This window comes from Pteropus alecto, unplaced genomic scaffold (genome assembly GCF_000325575.1).
Source record: "Pteropus alecto unplaced genomic scaffold, ASM32557v1 scaffold7, whole genome shotgun sequence".
Classification (NCBI taxonomy): Eukaryota; Metazoa; Chordata; class Mammalia; order Chiroptera; family Pteropodidae; genus Pteropus; species Pteropus alecto.
Window position 1 is genome coordinate 19269983 of NW_006494614.1, and position 17589 is coordinate 19287571.

The 17589-nt window shown below is 34.9% G+C and overlaps 1 protein-coding gene and 1 pseudogene across 2 annotated transcripts in view; one reads left to right on the forward strand and one right to left on the reverse strand.

Annotated features, from left to right (window-relative positions):
• FILIP1 (filamin A interacting protein 1) overlaps nt 1-17589 on the forward strand; it is a 186476-nt gene that overhangs the window by 4317 nt on the left and 164570 nt on the right. The gene's annotated exons all lie outside the window — the stretch shown is intronic.
• Nucleotides 16535-16653, reverse strand: LOC112474678 (annotated as a pseudogene).

Below are 17589 nucleotides of genomic sequence, written 5' to 3' on the forward strand. Positions count from 1 at the left end.
AGATATGCTAATAAAATATATTCTGTTTCCTTAAATCTGAGTTGTGGATTTAAGGACATGTTTATTGGTATGGAAGAGGAGGCTGGAAAGACTAGTAGCACAGGCATACCAGATGGCCTGGGTTCATATTTCAACTCACTGTGATCCTAGGCAAATTACTCTCTGTGCCTCAGTTTCTTCATCTATAAAATGAGGATAATAATACTATCTTCTTAATGGAGTTGTTTTGAAGATTAAATGAAAACACAGTTGTCTGATAGACTTTTTAATAAATTTAAGTGATTTTTGCTTTGTTATAACATCTTAAATATAGTTATATGTTTATTTTAATCTTCGTTGCACACAAAATTCTTGGTTACAGATAGTCTGTGAACTCAAGTTTATAGATCATAGAAAAAGCAGAAGAATGTATTGCTTAAACAGAAGAACCCTGTTTGGGACATACTTTGCTGCTGGGTACTCTAAGCAGACATAGTTTGAATGCCAGCCAATAATTTAGTATGGAATTTATGTTTTAAACCCTCCCTTCTCACTCGGCAGTCTGCTGTCTTATAGAATTATTACTAAAAAGGCTAAGAAATTACTCATGGCATAGACTAATATATGGTTTCTATATTTGTACTTGTAGATAAAGTATGTTTACGTATAGTGCTTGGGCGTCTCTTTTATAGCTGACTACACTGGGTAATGTATGGATGGCAATGGAAACTTCTTCCTCCATGGAGGGATATATTATTAAATTTATCATTCTTTATTTCTTCTCTTAGATGTTTTGTTTTGTTTTACTAACCTAGTAACAGATAAAAAGGAAAAGACCAAAAAAGGTCATCTCATGCTAGCTTCAACCTGACCAAATAGAAATGAATTCTTGCTATTCATTGCCCTTAATCCTATTCATTCTTCTTAAATATGTCAAGAAAGTATGTTCCAAGACAAACAAAAATAGTGTTATATCATAAATATGTGTGTGTATATTATGGGGTGATTACTATTCTGTATATTTAATTTAACAAAAACATATGAAACATTGTAAGCAAGGAAGTTTCTTAGTAGCTTTAGTGCCAACAAATCTTATGCAGGGTAGTTATGGCTTACACTTCTTGATTTTGTTTTATTTTTCTCAATTGAAAGAATGAGTTTCTAAAAGATACGGCAAACTGAGTTTTGTAATTGTCGTTCTCTAACGAAAATCTTGTAGAAAGAAAGGAGAGAAGAAAAGAAAGAAGGAAGGAAGGAATGAAGAAAAGGAAAAAGGAAAGAAGAAAAGAAGGAAGGAAGGAAATAAAAGAAAATAAGGAAAGAATTTTTCCTGGCTTTACAAAATACATTATAAAGGTTCTAGGGCAAATAATATAGGAACCTTAGGAAAATATATTGGATTATGTTCTTTTTCTCCCTTAAATGGTCAGTCCTATTCTTTAGTTAATCAGAGAAGGGAAAAGGAAGCTCCTTGTGGCAGAGCTGAGGCAGTCTCAAAGGCCATGCAGTGAGTTGTGGAAGAACTTAGAATAAGAAAAGTCAAACATGAGTTGAGCAGCTCTCTTTGGCTGTTAACCAGCTGATTGCAGAACTCAAGAAAATCCCAGCAGAGAGATGAAGAAACACAATGTTAACCAGTACCCTAGTCCCTGAAAGCTTTGTTTAAGCCACAGCAGCACTGAAAAGTCAAAAGAAGGTTGGTGTTGCTTTTTCTTTTTGGGAAATAATATCAGTGTGCATAATATTGGGTGATTTATGTATTTCTGAGATCTGTGAAAGACTAAAAAGAATTTTTAAAATGAATACAGAATTTATCTCAAGTGATCTGACTTTAATTGAGTCCTGAAAGTTTAGGGATTTCTGTTTTTGCTTTCTCTTGGTTAAATGCTGTCACCTTCCTCCTTTACCAAAGCAGATGAAAATGATAATTGTTGCTTCACTAGTCAAGGACCTTATACATCTACACTTGAAAACAGTCTTTTTTGCTCTTGCAATAATTATAACTGTAGTCTTCTGAAGTTATTTTAAAAAAATGAATTATCTGCTGCTTATCTTTGTAAGGAAAAGGTGTAAGGAAGCCATGCAATGGATGTATCAGAGTTAGCCAAATGCATTCTTTAAAAAATGATTATCTTAAGATTTAAAGCCAAACTACAATTCGATTGAAAACAGTAGACTGTTGACATCATCAAGATAGTCAACTTGCCAACTAGCCTTGTTTATCTAAAAGAGCTTTGCAAAAACAAAGTCACACACAAGTCATAGGCGATACAGTAATATGGATAAATAGACTTTATTTTTCCTTGTATCTCTTTAATATACTTATGTCTTAAGTAACTCATTTTAGGGCTGCTTCTTTGACTGAGGTACCACAGCACAACAGGAAAGGAAGAGGTATTGCTGAGTTCATAATGCTATTTCAGTGTGGCAGCCTAAGTACATGAGGAAATGACACTCTGGGCCTGTATTTGGAGCCTTGCAGTTACTGTGACGACAACACACACTAATGGAAAACAAAGATGGTCTGCTTGTCAGGGAGAGCCAGGAAGAGTTTTGCCAGCTCAGATTTTTCCTAATTATTCTATAAGTCTTGAAATGTGACACTGGAGGTATTCAAGTCTCTTTGTGTTTCATTAACTGTTTAGTAAGTGACACATGCTTGAAGAGCAGCCTGGTATTTGGATGAGGGAGGGGCCTTACACATGAGCTTAACTTTCACATGCTGTCTTGATATCATCTTTTGGTTTGGCCACCACCAAACCAACTGCTTTGGTCACACACAGCCTGTTGTTTCTTTGGTCCTTAAGGAAGCCAGCTGCTTTAGTAGAATTTACTCCTCAGGGGCCCCTCAACTGTGGGTAATATATCCCCACCTTCTATATTCTGCTTATTTCATAGATCGTTGCTCAGCATACCGTATGCTCTGACTAATGCCTGGGACATCTCAATTCCAATTCTTATGTAATGATATAATAAATAATATAATAATAATAATAATAACCACATATAACATATTATCTATATAATACACATATTATATATCTATATATACTTATTTCATACATATAAATGATGGTAATAATAGCTAGCATATACTAGAGGTTGTTCTGTAGAGGTTGTGCCAAGCACTTTACATGGATGATTTTATTTACTTCTCATAACAACCATCTCAGGCACTATTTTTATCTCTGTTTTATGGATTAGTAAAATGAGTCTTATAGATGGTAAGTATTTACCCCGTGGTAGATTTGAAATTCAGACTCAGGCAACTTGACCTTATTTAGCCCATAGTTTCAACCACTTTCTTGTAGCCAGTTGTTCAAGGAAGTCCTCCACCTAGATGACTGTGAAATGTTTTAGTGAAAAGTGTAGAATGTGACACTTCAGGAAGTCAGTTTCCCCTTCAGTCTGAAAAGATTCACTAAGAGTAAAGAACAAAGAGTTTCAAGGCCAATTAAGGCTCTTCTCCAGTGTTCCAAGGTGGAACCAGAAGCTTCGGTGGTCAGTGGAATTTAGCAACTCAGAAAGAGCTCATGCCTGGGGCACTTGTTTGCAGAGGCTATTCTTCCAGTTACTGATGGGGCAATGTGGTTCCTGGTTTCTGCATTAATGAGTTGATTCCCTGGGAGATAATGCCATGGGACAGTTGAATTTTTGTGTTATTATGGCTAGTCTTGTAGCCAGACCCTTTGATACCATTGGAGTTTTGGTCTGTTGTTGCTCCTGTTGACAACTCAGAACCTCACCTTCCATCGTAACATTTGAAATGTTCTGCAGATCTCTACCTTATTCATAAGCACTCAGTTTTTTAAGTAGGTTCAAGAGGGAATCCTACTAAATTCTTATTTCAGCTGTTGGTAGCAGTATTTCTTGAAGTAGCCTTTGGTAGTACGTGTATATTGGTTGGAGGAAACGGTGAGGAAGGAGACAGAAGTTCTCATTCCATATAAGAGCTCTTATTGACTCTCAGTAACTTTGTTTAGGTAGTGAGTTGTCAGTCTGGCAGCATGTTGTTCCTTCAAAAACAAAAAACAAAAAACAAAAAAACAAAAAAACCCAGAAAGCTTGCTACAGTTTAAGGAAAATTACCTGATACTTTTCAGCCAGTTGTTTACTGCTGTGGAGCAATGGAATGAGATATTTTATTGGATATTTTATTTAATTATTTTATCTTTATTAAACAAGAGATACTTTTAATGATGCTAAATGTCTAGCTATTTGGATATAATTGGAATTTTTGAGTTTCTATTTATATGTATGGCGTTTAACTTTTGCAATGGTCTGAAGTAAAAGGAGAGTAGTTCTAATAAAATTTTGATGGAGCAGACAATGCTTTGCTGTTTCTTATGCCAGTGGCCATAAATACTCTACCTTTCCAGTGTGTCAGATATCTCTGGTGGTGAGATTGAATGTCACAGGAAGATGAATGTTTCATGTGAAGTGAACACATAACAGAATGAATCTCCACCCTCTCAGAAACTCTATTCTATGAATTGTTAACAGTATATTGTCACAACTATACTAGCATACCCTAACCCCCACAACACACTTTTACACACTCATTATTGGTCAATGCATAAGACTTATATTACTACTTACCTAACAGGCTAAATGTTTTCCTGAAGCAAATATACTCTTTGCTTTGTGGCATGGACCTATTTAATCCAAAATAAAGATATTGATGTGTTATATTTCATCAAGGCCCTCTGTTTTATTCACATGATCTTTCCTGATTTTTTTTACAACAAATAAATTCGGAATTTCCCTTTTGTCCTCTCCTATCTTTATGTAAAAAGGTATAACAGTGTAAAAGGAGGGAAAGAATTAGTATTCTATTTTTTGGTGACAAAGGGCTTGATTGGTTGGCTCTGGCAGTATAGTTTGTTCTCATTTAATTATTCTAAATTTCTTTTGGCAACAAAACTAAGTGAATCTAGCTAATGCTTCTTAAATGGAAGATATTAACAGTTTGTCATATTCATTCAGGGGTTATCTAAGATATTCCGTAAGAGCTACTCATTCTCTTAGCACCTCTGCACCTGGTCTGATTTCAAGGAGGAATGGAGGCTCTGAGTCTCACAGTGTCAGATCATACAGCTGGAAACTGAGAGAGTAGAAACCTCTAGACTCTGAGTTCACGTAGGGCTCTAAGATCATCTAGTCTTGTGGTTCTGAACACTTCCTATGCATTGGAATCACCTCATATGCTTTAAAAATGCAGATGCCCAAGCTATGCCCCAGAAGTTCTAATTCAAGTTGGCCTGAGTAGGTGCCCAAGTACTCATCTATTTTAGAAGCTTTTATGTGATTTTAATGTGCGTTCAGGGTAGGAATCAGTTATCTAGTATAATCTCATCATTTTAAAGAAGATGGTACTAGGAAGAGGGAAGAGAAGTCACTTGGCTAAAGGTTCAAAGTCCTCGTATCTTAGGCTATTGCTCTTTCTATCATATGATCATAATAAACAACAAAGTAGCTAATGTTTAATGAGCACTTTCTATGTATTAGGTATTAAAACCCCATTAGGCAGATATTCATATACTCCACATTTTACAGATAAGTAGGCTGAGGGAATCGTCCGTGGCCCCCCAATAAGCAGGTGGCAGATCTGGGATTTGAGTCCAGGCAATTGGACTATCAATTGGTGCTCATAATCTCTTAATCACTTTGCTGTTCTGGAGCCAGCTCTGAGAATATAAGGTGTTGAATGCAAGCTACTTCCCTGCTTCAGCATCAAGAGTCTTGTGGCAGCCAGGTTTGGTGCTCTGGGTTCCCACTAACTAGGTTATCTGCTTGACTAGAAATTGAGTCCTTGCCTTCTTCTCTATTTTCTGAATAAGGGGACCAATTGGAGGCAATCCATTCTCTTAGAGACTGTCTCATGATGCTTCATTTACCCCAGGGACTTTGTTTCTTATATCGTTTATCCTTTCCCTTGTCGATCAATTTAATATTTTCTGCCTTCCTTCGGAGCACATATTCTTTTTACTTTTCCTTGAAAATTTTAAGCACAAACTCTACTTTCCTATTTAGACCCTTGACTTTTCTCCTAGTTCTGTGAGTTTGGCTGGGTTCACTATTTTCTCTGGGATCCCCCTGTCTGGACTTTCATACCACCCCTTAACTTGTCCTGGTAATAACAATATCAGGAAGGGATTAATCACTCTGCTTCTTCTTAAGTCGCAGGTGTGTTGGAAACAAGCCGATCTGTCCCATGGAATTGACTGGCCAGTGGGTCAATGTACTCTGAAGACCTTTTAAAGTCTACATTTTTAGGTAGCATGTATGGAATTAATTTTCTGGTTGATCCTGTAAGTTTGAAATTCTATAGTGCAGGTTTTTCCACACTTAGGCAAAAATCTATACACAGTGTCTGGTTTAATGAAATTTAGCAAGATAAAAATCACCAACGGCAAATACTGTAGCAATAGAAACTAAACAAAAACTGAGAGAATATTATAATTATTTTATAATAAATATTTATATATAAATTTAAAATTGAACGTGATAGAGTCAGGTATAATTTGGGACTATTTTAAAAATCACATTGCTCAAAACAAGTGCTCAATAAATGTTTGTTAAATTGACTGCGTTAAATGTCTTGGAATTGAGAAGGTAAACACTATTGACCAGTTTCCACTGATTTGGCTGAACATAATTTTATGAAAATAAATATGAGAATAATAACCAGTGACCATGGGTGATTATTTCTCTGCTTCTCACTATTCTTTAAACCTTTAATGGTCACATATCGCTTTTATAGCAGTACAAATTAAAAACCAACAAACATTTTAAATGTTTACTAGAATATTAGAGAATAATCAATGTATAAGTGAGTGGAAGTTGGACTCTGTAGCTATGATTGGCATGATATTGTATTTCCAATAGCAGATTAGAACTCTTACTTTAAATACAGTGGTATAAAACATAACTATTGACACAAGTCTAATTGCAAAATATTTGTCCCTCATCTTTTCACTCATGAGCTGTAAAACTTATGAAAAAAATACATTCAGGCTCTTATTGTGGTTTATTGGCTGGAAATGTTCTCATCCTCAGAAATCTATTTTGGAGTTAGGATTGCTCCACTCCCTTACAAGTGGTAAAGCAACAGCTGCCATTTAATTAATGTTTCTGCTGACAGCTCCAGCTGATGAATACCACTGAAGTTCCCTATCAGTATCAATACTACTCACATTACCCAAAAGGGAAATATTGATTATAGTTGCTTGATTTTGCCTTATTTCACTTTCTTTCAGGACTCACTTCCTCCAAATTCCAATGATGCTGTTATTTACATCACCATTCACATCTTCCAGGGAATAGAGTCCCAGTGGAACACATGTGTTCCTGGTGATGTAGTACGATGGAATCTCACCAAAATGAACATGTGAAATGCTGAGCTCAAACAGAGGAGAGGACAAGGGGGAAAACCAGATGAAAGTGACTTGTGGTTTCTCGGAAAGTGAAGAATTTTGTCCTTTTGAGAGAAAGATTAGAGAAAAAACAGAGCTCTAGTTTTTCCACAAAGTGTGAATGTATGGTTAAAATCCTACAATTTGATTTATATCTGGATTATTATTTCGATTTCTGTTCCCAGACATTTTTATAGGAGCTGGACTTCAATTACTGTTGTGTGAGAACTAAAAAGGATTTGGGCTGAGTGAAAGCAACTGATTATAGAGTGAAATCCGCTCAGTCTGCTCATCTTGAAGGACATGCTCTGGGCTCAATCAGGCAAGACCCATTCAAGTAGCTGGAAGAAGGGCTGGGCTGGTACTGAACTGAGAGCAGGTAGAACACAGGATCTAAATAATTTGACATTAGATGACAAAGAGTGGTTCAGGTTAGCAGCTGGCATCTGAGAGTTTAACATATGGTTCTAGGGTGTCTTGCCAGGCAGATGGAGCATGGCTGTGTTTTGACACAGACAAGGAATCTGCCTTTTTAGCAGGCCTGTCAACAAGATGAAGGAAGAGAACAGGGAGGTGGGATTCAGAGACAGGGTAGTTCTAGAGGAGGGGCAGTCCTAGAGACTCTCAGTGAGATGCCAAATTGTCATGCAATGTTAAAACAACTAAGCTGATGCTAAATTTGAGAGTATAGGTCTAGAGCTCTATGTGTCCCTCCTGCTTCACATTTAGAATTTGGCATTCTCCTATTCATTAAATATTTATTGAGATTCATATTGTCAGTCACTAAGCTAGGCACTGGGATATAATAGTGATTATTCTCTTTATTAATAAAGCTTACAGGTAAAAACAATGGCAATTGCAATGCCACGTGACTAGTGAGTAAATGATATTATGGGAGCATTCATTTGGTTTTAGGTTGTCAATGATTGGTTCACAGATTACAGATGGGATGAAGTGACTCTTGCTATGGGAAAAGGGGACTGTAGAAGCTGCAACTGAAATAGAGCCTGACAAACAAAGTCTAAGAGAATACAGCAGAAATGAATGTGATTGAAAGGCTTTAATATCTGATTTGTTGCAACAAGTCCACATAGCTTTAAAAATGAAGGAGGTGGGAGGACTTGTAAGTTTCATTCTTTCCACTTACATGATAATTTTAATGTTTTTAAAAGTAATGCAATGAAGAAGATGCACTATACACATATGTTTTCATCATACTTAAATCTGTAGTGACCGTAATGAGCCAGCCAAATATACATCTTGTGGGTAGAAAATTTCTGACCCTCATCACTGCCCACACTCTGAGTATCCTTTCAAAACAATGGCCACTCTTACTATGTCTGAGAGGGGATAACGAACACTTCCTGTGAAATTTTTTGCTTTAGAACTTTTATAAGTTTGTGCACTTTAAAACACACACATGCACACACACATATTCAACACTTCACTTCAAGTGCCTAATTGCTACTAGAGTAAGGAACCTGTGTGAATAGCCAAGAGATTTTTGAAATACAACTTGGAAGCATTGCCTGACCACATATTAAAAGAAATTTTGAAATCACACCATTGAAACACTTTGATAGTGGTGTCAGAATCAGTTCACATTAGATGAGGAGATCAAGGAAGAATAGTAGAAAGTCCAGAAAAAATAGACACCTACATATTAGAATTTAGTATTAGGAAGCAGAGATATTTCAAATCAAAAAAAGAAAATGTGGATTTTTCAATCATCGGGGTCAAAATAACTGGAAAAAAATAAAATAGAATCTCCAAATCACACCTTACATCGAAATATTAGATATACCAGAAATTCAAGAGCAAAAAATTGAAAGCAAAATACTTGAAAAAGTATAAATAGGTGGGTGGGAAAAATATTCCTAAGCAGTGAAACAAAAGATTAAAATATTTGATGCTATAAAATATTGACTTCATAAAAGCTGAAACTTTTACACAGAAAAAACATTTCATGAACAAAGTTAAAATGTAAACAGCAATCTGGACAAAGATATTTGTAACAAAAATAATCAAGGACAAATATCCCTAATATAAAGAGATCTTTTAAATGAGTAAAGCAAAAAAGACAACAATAGAAAAGTGGACAAACAACATAAATAATTTGTAATAAACAAGTGAAAAACTAACCTCACTGATAATTAAAAATTCAACTTAAAAGAAGATACTATTATTTCAACCAACACATTGACAAAGACTCAAATGGACACTATAGACTGCTGGTGGGAAAATCATCTAGGACAAGCCCCCTGAAGAGCAATTCAACAATATGTGGTAAAAAATCTTTATAATTAGAGGAAAAATAAGGCCACTTCCATTTTGAAAAATAGAAGAGGCAAACACACGTGATGCTTTTGAGAATGCATTGTTTTCTCTTCCTCCTATTGTTTTCAAATATTGTTTATTGACTTCTCAAAGTTTGGCAGACCTAGTGGCTCTTATTAAAAGGAAAAGTCCACGTGCTTCTTTCTCAGTAGCTTGATAAGATTTCCTAGAGGGAAGCTTGCTTGATTAGAATTGTTGAAACAAGTCTGCATAGTCCATTCTGCTTAATCATTGAAATGCCAAGTACATCTTGCTGGCAATGTATTTCCTGAGTGACCTTATTATCAAAACATAATATGATAACCAAAATGGATATATTTATGACTGGATCATGAGAGTGAGGGACCACAGGGCAGATAGATTAAATTGGTCACTGGAGCAAGGAATTCCTTGCATTTGATCACTACTTCATGAAACTGCTCAGGGTCATTAGCAGTTAAACTAATTCAGGAAAGGAGACTAAGGTTTAAGTTTTGAGCAACATGTTAAGTTCATAAATTATTGTGAAAAAAATTGTTTTACGATAATGCTTTTAGATATGCATAGATGTTTGACTCCAACCCCTTTTAATGAGAGATAAGGAAACTGAAATATAGGAAGTTTGACTTTCTCAAGGTCATATAGCTTATTAATTCAGATATATGACTTTACAGACAAGCCGCAGCTTTGTGCTGCATATCTCCCTAGAACCCATAACAATACCTGTCTTAAGGTATTTCCCAAGATACCTGTTATATAAGAGCTCATGATTTTTGTCTCATCATGCCTCTGGCACCTTTAGGTTTTGGGCTTTCAGAACACCAGCAGCTCACTACTCATCAATTCTGTCTGTTATTCCAGGTGTTGGAGGGAGGCTGCTTATAGAGTAGTGTGTGGTGCTCATGTGTCTTATGAGGGATCTTGGGAGGGTAGTACATGGTGGGTGTGATGCCTAGATGCTTCTCACTGGTCTGAGAGCAGGGACATTTTGTGAATGGGTAGGGAGCAGTGATATGAGTAAAATCTCACTCAAGACTTTGCGTGCTATCATTCTTGTGCCTTTTTCTGGGGAAGTTCTTTTTCGGAAGAAGCCACTCTTGAAAGATTACCCAGAGTGAAGGTAGGCACTAAGCATTTTAAACCAAGCTGGCTATCTAGATCATCTTTTGCCATTTGGCTCTGCAAAGAATGTGCTTCATCTCTTTGGTTGTTCTTCCAAGTGCTCCTTTTCATATATGGGGTACAAACAAATGAGTTTCCTTTATTCTCTCATACCCACAGATAAAGAGGGGTGAGCTCAAACATTATATATAATTCTGTTAATTAGAATGTAAGTGTAAATAATAGCAATGACTGTGCTTTATTTCCAACTTCTATTTGGTGATTGCTAGACCAAGCAATTTAACTCACAATGCATTATTTAACGTGGTCATCACACTGTCCATTTGTAGCTCTCTGTTCTTTAAACAGCCAAGCCAATGATATGCTCATGTCCTTGCTTCATATTATCCCTTGTAGTTTCCCTTACATACTCCACTATGATTATGGAAATTCTGTTTCTCCTTCCCTTTCTATCTGGGCTCAGGCCTTGATATGTGTAAGTTTTGTCCCCTCCCTCACATCAGTCTCTAACTAACTTCCCATGCTTTTATGGGCTTATTCCTCATTCTCTCCTAATTTCTTCTTTTCAGAACCCTCTTTCTGTTATTTCTTCTGCTTCAGCCAGAAGAAATAATTCTTTAACATTAATATGCATGAAAGCTACACAAATCAAGATATTTTTATTAATGTTACATAGGAAGTTGTTATTCACAAGGGATAATTTGTTAGCAATAATTTACCTTCAGCTTGAAGATTTATTTTCAATTTCCAATCAAAACTGTTAACCCCAGTCATTCTCTGAGAAATAGCCACCTTGGAGGAAGGACCTACTTTTCTCCCAGATTGTTGTACAAAAGAGCAGAATTTGAAGTACAAATTACACTCAATGTGGGGATCAAACCAGATACTTAGGAACAGAAAGATGGTCTGACTTGACTTTCTACTCAGTTTTTTCATATTCGTTTTTCTATTCTGGAATTTGGTGCCTTAAGAGGGAATAGTGACTACTACATTAAGGGATTGGAAGAATTTGTCATGAGTACAATGATTATAAAGAGTGTTTAATATACTAAGAAAAGGTCAGAATCTTGGCTACATAAAATCTTGAACTAAATTCCAGAAATTTTTTGTAAGTGCTTTATTCAAAAGGAGAGTTATAAAAGGTGGATTTAAAATATGTATGTGGAATGGATTGGACACCATTTTCTAAAATATTCTTGAAAAGAGTCTATATAATGATGGTATGTAATTGCTTCCTTTTACCTAACTTAGTTTCCTCACTAATAGTGGTTGATTTATTCGCTTAGTTTGGTTCACACCAAACTGAAGGTTACATATAACCTCCCATGCTGTGTGTGATCTAGACCTAACTACAGAAGCAATTGTCTACGTATTTTTCTACCTACAGCCCAATTAAACTGATTGACAAATTAGGAATAATGACACCAATATGACTTGATCTATAAACTATCATGCAACTATGACAATCATTAATGCATTAATGTTAATTTTAATATAACCATTATAGTTACTGGCTATAGAAAGAAAATAAGTGACAGAATAATAATAATAATAATAATAATAATAATAATAATCATAGTTACTTTTATTGAGTGTGTCCAACAGTCCATAAACTATGTTAAATGTTTTATAAATGCATGGTATATATTCCCATCTTATAGATATAATCATGCTGTTCTTGAATTTTTCCTTAAGACATGGTCTGACTTCTTTTCATCTAAAATTTGGGTTTATTTGAAACTCAGCTCTCTAGGTTTTAGAAAAAGGGTGGAAGCTCATGAAATAGTTTTTTACTTTATGGATTTTCTAGTACTTGATAGTTTTAATTCGCATACAGAATTCACTATAAAATAAAAAAAATTACCTACAAGGATATGTCAGAGTCAAAAAGGTAAGCCATATTTAAAGCCATTTTAACTTGTTAAACCTTGGAAATTATTTTTATTATTTTAAATATATTAATATTATATATTACATGTGCTATATGCAATATAATATATAATAATATAATAATATGTTATAGCATTAACATGTGCTGGGCTGTCCTTTGTAGAGAATAGTGAGTTGATGGATGATGCTCTTCCACCATAAATACAATAAGGACAGTAAGCTGATTTCAAGAGAGGAATTGAATTAGTTTTGAGTCATCCATTGTTTTATACCATATTCCCCTTATGATTAGTTCAGGTTATAAAATAAAATTTTTCTTGTGGAAAGCTAACTGCTCTTAGTGACAACAAATCTTCACTTGCTTCTGTAGAACTACTTGCTTTGACCAGCCCAGACCACATGTGATTTACAATTCATATAACATTGATGTATACTTAAGATATATTTCATGGGAGATTTTTAAATTAAACTTATTTTAAAATAGAGATCAGACAAAATTAAACTTTTGTCTGATACTATTTTCTTTAAATAACTAATGAGTATAATAGGAAAGAGGAAGCCCTGCGCTTCCTCTGGGGAAACTTAATGAACAGCTCCGCCACTGCCCCCGTGTCAATTGCAGACCTCTTAAAAAAGATCTGGAAATAAAAAGAACTAGCATCTCAGTGGGACCCACACTTTGCAGGGGAGAGATCCTACTTTCTTTTTCTCTGTTTGCATACACCGACTATCTTTGAAGGCATGAGATTGTTGGGTCTGACATATGACTAGTTGCAATATGATAACCACCTGGGGTAGTGGGAAGTGGCATTAAATATGGTATGGTTGTTTAACTGAATGTATTTAATAACAGCTATATGAGTGCAGCATTTTTGTTGTAGCGAAAAGCTAGAAACAAGCATACATTACACAAAATATCTACTTTAAGATTCCGTTAGAAAAATTAGAAGACTATGTTCAAAACATTAACAATGGTTATCTCTTTTTGGAAAGATAAATGTGTGACTTTAAATTTCTACAATAAGTATACGTCATATTAAATAGGAAAAAAGTTGAAGTTATTTTAAAATGACTTAATGGATGAGTTAACATGACTAAATAAAAAAGAAATATTACTTTTAAACTCAGAATTTAATAAGATATTTCTGGACTTCAGAATGTCAAAATTCTATGTATATATGTGAATATTTATAGCCTCTATATTTATATAGAGACATATATAAAAATATGTGTCTTCGTATTTTTAAATAAAACATTTCTTGGCTAGTATATGCCTGGACATTCTGCTTTCCCCAAAATGCATTTGTTTGGTTTATTTAAAAAATTTGAAACAATCAGAAACCTACAAAAAAGTAGAAAGTACAGCACAGAGGCTTCCCTTGGCTCCAACCATTGGAGAGCAAATTTCAAACCTGATGTGCAATCATCCCCAATTTCTTATTGTGCATTACAAACAAGGATATTTGACATGACTATGACATGACTATGATAAGCATCGAGATTAGGAAATTAACATAGAGACATGACTACCATCTAATTCTCAGAACCCATTCAAGTGTCCCAATTCTCCTGGCAATGTCCTCTATGGCCAAAGGATTTATTTCAGAATCACACATTGCATTTAGTTGAGTATCTTTAGTTTATTTAAGTCAGGAACACTTTTAAAGATTATTTAAATCTTTATTTTGCAGAACGTGACCTTATTTGGGATCCATCTGATGTTTCCTCAAGATTAGATTTAGGTTATACACCTTTGGAAAAACATTTGTTTTTAATGCCCCAAAATGTCTTTTTTTTTTGGTACCAGAATTATAACGTGATTGACAAAAGAAGGTTGTTATCTAAGCTTGGATTTCTATATGACTTCATCCTTTGTAACTTTAATATCATTTTTGACCTTAATCCAGCCAGTTTTGCTGCATGAATTGTGGTAGGAAGTCTCATCATTGATTACCCTTGTGGTCTAGTTCAGGGTTTCTTAACCTCAGCACAATTGATGTTTTGCGCTGGATAATTCTTTGTTGTGCAGGCCTTTCCTGTGCATTATAGGATATTTATCTTTATGTGCCCTTAGCCTCTACCCACTAGATACCAGTAGCACCTCCCACTCCAAGCTGCTGATAACCAAAATGTCTCTAGACAATGCCAAATATCCCCTGAGGGTGAAATTGCTTCCCACTCCCACTCCAAGCTGCTGATAACCAAAATGTCTCTAGACAATGCCAAATATCCCCTGAGGGTGAAATTGCTTCCCACTCCCACTCCAAGCTGCTGATAACCAAAATGTCTCTAGACAATGCCAAATATACCCTGAGAGTGAAGTTCTCTAGTTGAGAACTCCTGGTGTAGCTCAATTCTTTTGCTGGTATTCAAATCCTCATGAAAGAGAAATGGAATAGGTTAGGGAATTTCTTTTCTTCCAGCTGACTCTCATCTCCTTTTAAATATAACCAGAATATTCTAATTTTAACAACTATATTCTTAGAACGGTATTTTCTTTAAATACTGAATATGCCTAGTTCTAACTTAAGTTTCCAGTGGGCCCTTGGAACTATTTGACTTAAAGTGTCATTTTACTTGTAAGCCCCAGTCTCGGTGAGCATCTTACTCGAATAAAAAGCAAATAAAAAGCTTCTTTGGTGTTTCTCTCTCTTTAAATGTTCATCTTTCAAAGGCTGTTTAAAAAAAAAACAAAAAAACAAAAAAACCAAAACCAGATACCTTATATTTTGCTTCATAGTAAATGAGACTTTCTGATTCCATTGTTTCTTTTGTTCCTTAAAGGCACTTATTGTTTGGTGTATACATTTTGACAAATAATTATTTTCCATTTAATGCTCGATTTTATACCTTTTTGTTTGTTTGCTCATTTTCACCTTTTTGTTTTGTGTTCCTATCTAATTGAAAACTCTTGCAGGCAGAGATGGAGCTCATTTATGTTCCTTACAACTTTGACATGTGGCTAAACTATATGGAGTGGATACTCAGTAAATATTGGATTCAATTCGACTGATTACGCTGAAAGTAATCAGCGTATTTTAGAGCTGAATATTTTAGAACACAACAGATTCCCACCTACCTTACCTCTAGAAAGTGCAGAAAAAAATTCACTAACATATAACAACTTTTCTAGTATTTTATATTTGTTAGTCATTTGCCTTGATATTCTCATGAAACAAATGGAAGCTATACCTATTCTATCAATGGAAAGGTGGGCTTATTGTATATACTCTAGTGTCATATGGCTAATGCTCTGACTTAAACTGTCCTACCTAGAGGAGTTCTTTTCTCCTCTATAGCATTTTCATTTTGTGAATAAAAATGTGGCCAAGTTCTTTTCAACAATTTCAGAATGATGGGCTCCAGATATATGTTAACACTTATAATTTACTGTAGCAATCAGCTGTATTTTTCTCTCGGTAAGTTTGGTTAATTATAACATATTGTGGCTTTTTCAAAAGCAGTTTTTACTTTTTACTAAGTCCAGGATACTCATGTTTTATTTTTTGTTTACTGTCAAAATGATATGACATTTCTACAAATTTTGACAAATATGAAGTTAATGTAAGATTTAGTTGTTATCATGGACAAATACTCAAGGCACCCACAAATATTTTGCCAAGAAAAAAATAATTTTATTTTGGGCTTAATGAGAAAAAAACACTTTATTAAAATTACCTACGAACCAAGCAATTCTTTTTCTTTTTTCTTTTTTTTTTTTTTTAAGCTAGGCAACCCTTAGTTGACCTCACAGATTGCAAGGACCTTGTCAACTTACGATCCTTTATTTTTAAATTTTATTTTATTTTTTATGCCTACAGCACCTGGTCTTCCTAGGTGGTCTCTCATCTAAGTAATAACCAGGTCCGACCCTGCTTAGCTTCCGAGATCAGATGAGTTCGGGCTTGTTCAGGGTGGTATGGCCGTAGACCCAAGCAATTCTTTCAGTACCAAATTGGTAAGCTTCCTTGCAGTGCCTGTAGTATTTCAAGAATATTGTTTTGATATTAAAACTTAGATGTAAATGTAAATATGTTTAATTATTCTAAATATTCAGTAAATAAATCAGATGAAATTCTTCATTAATAAATAATGAAATTGGTATGAAAATGTCCTAAGAACATACTGTTGTTCTTAAAAAGATAGGAATAGCAATTAGTGAATATTTGGATGAACTTAGAAGAACAGGATGATATGTTTCTACTTGCCATGTGGTGTTGTGTGATCTTAAATGCCAGCATTGTTATAAATATAGTGATCCCATAAATATGTCTAAGGCAGGCTTGGGGCTTTGGCCTGTTGGCCAGTGGTATACCTGGAAAACTGACCTTCCATTCACCTCATCTCACAGTAAACTCAGAAACATTCGGGGTTGTCACCAATCATACCTGTCCACTGGAAGGTACTAATCTAAGACTCTAAAACAGAGATTGGAAGAAATAGCATACTGCCAAATTCAGTCTTTTGGCTATATTTTTACTTTTCTATTTTCTATAACTATTCCAATATTTTCTTACCTTTCTAATTAAAGTTTATACTCTTAAGTAAAGGGAGTAAAAACAAGAGGGTTTAAATCACCTTTAGAAATAGCAAGTGGAAGTGTCTTAAAATGACCTCAGTATAAGCAGGTAACTTTATAGGGGCCAAAACCCAAGAAATTTGGTGCAGTCACTGGGAGAGCTTCTAGTTGTCTTGCTATTCACAGTGGTCTTCAAGCTCTTTAACTGTTTTCTTACCTTACATACTGGAAGTTAAAGGAGCATAAATCCTTTGCTTGTCCTTATTGAGATCTTTCAGAAATTAAATCTCCTTCATATTTGAAGGCCCTTGTGGTGATTAAAATTTCTCTTAGAAACTGTTGTATTAA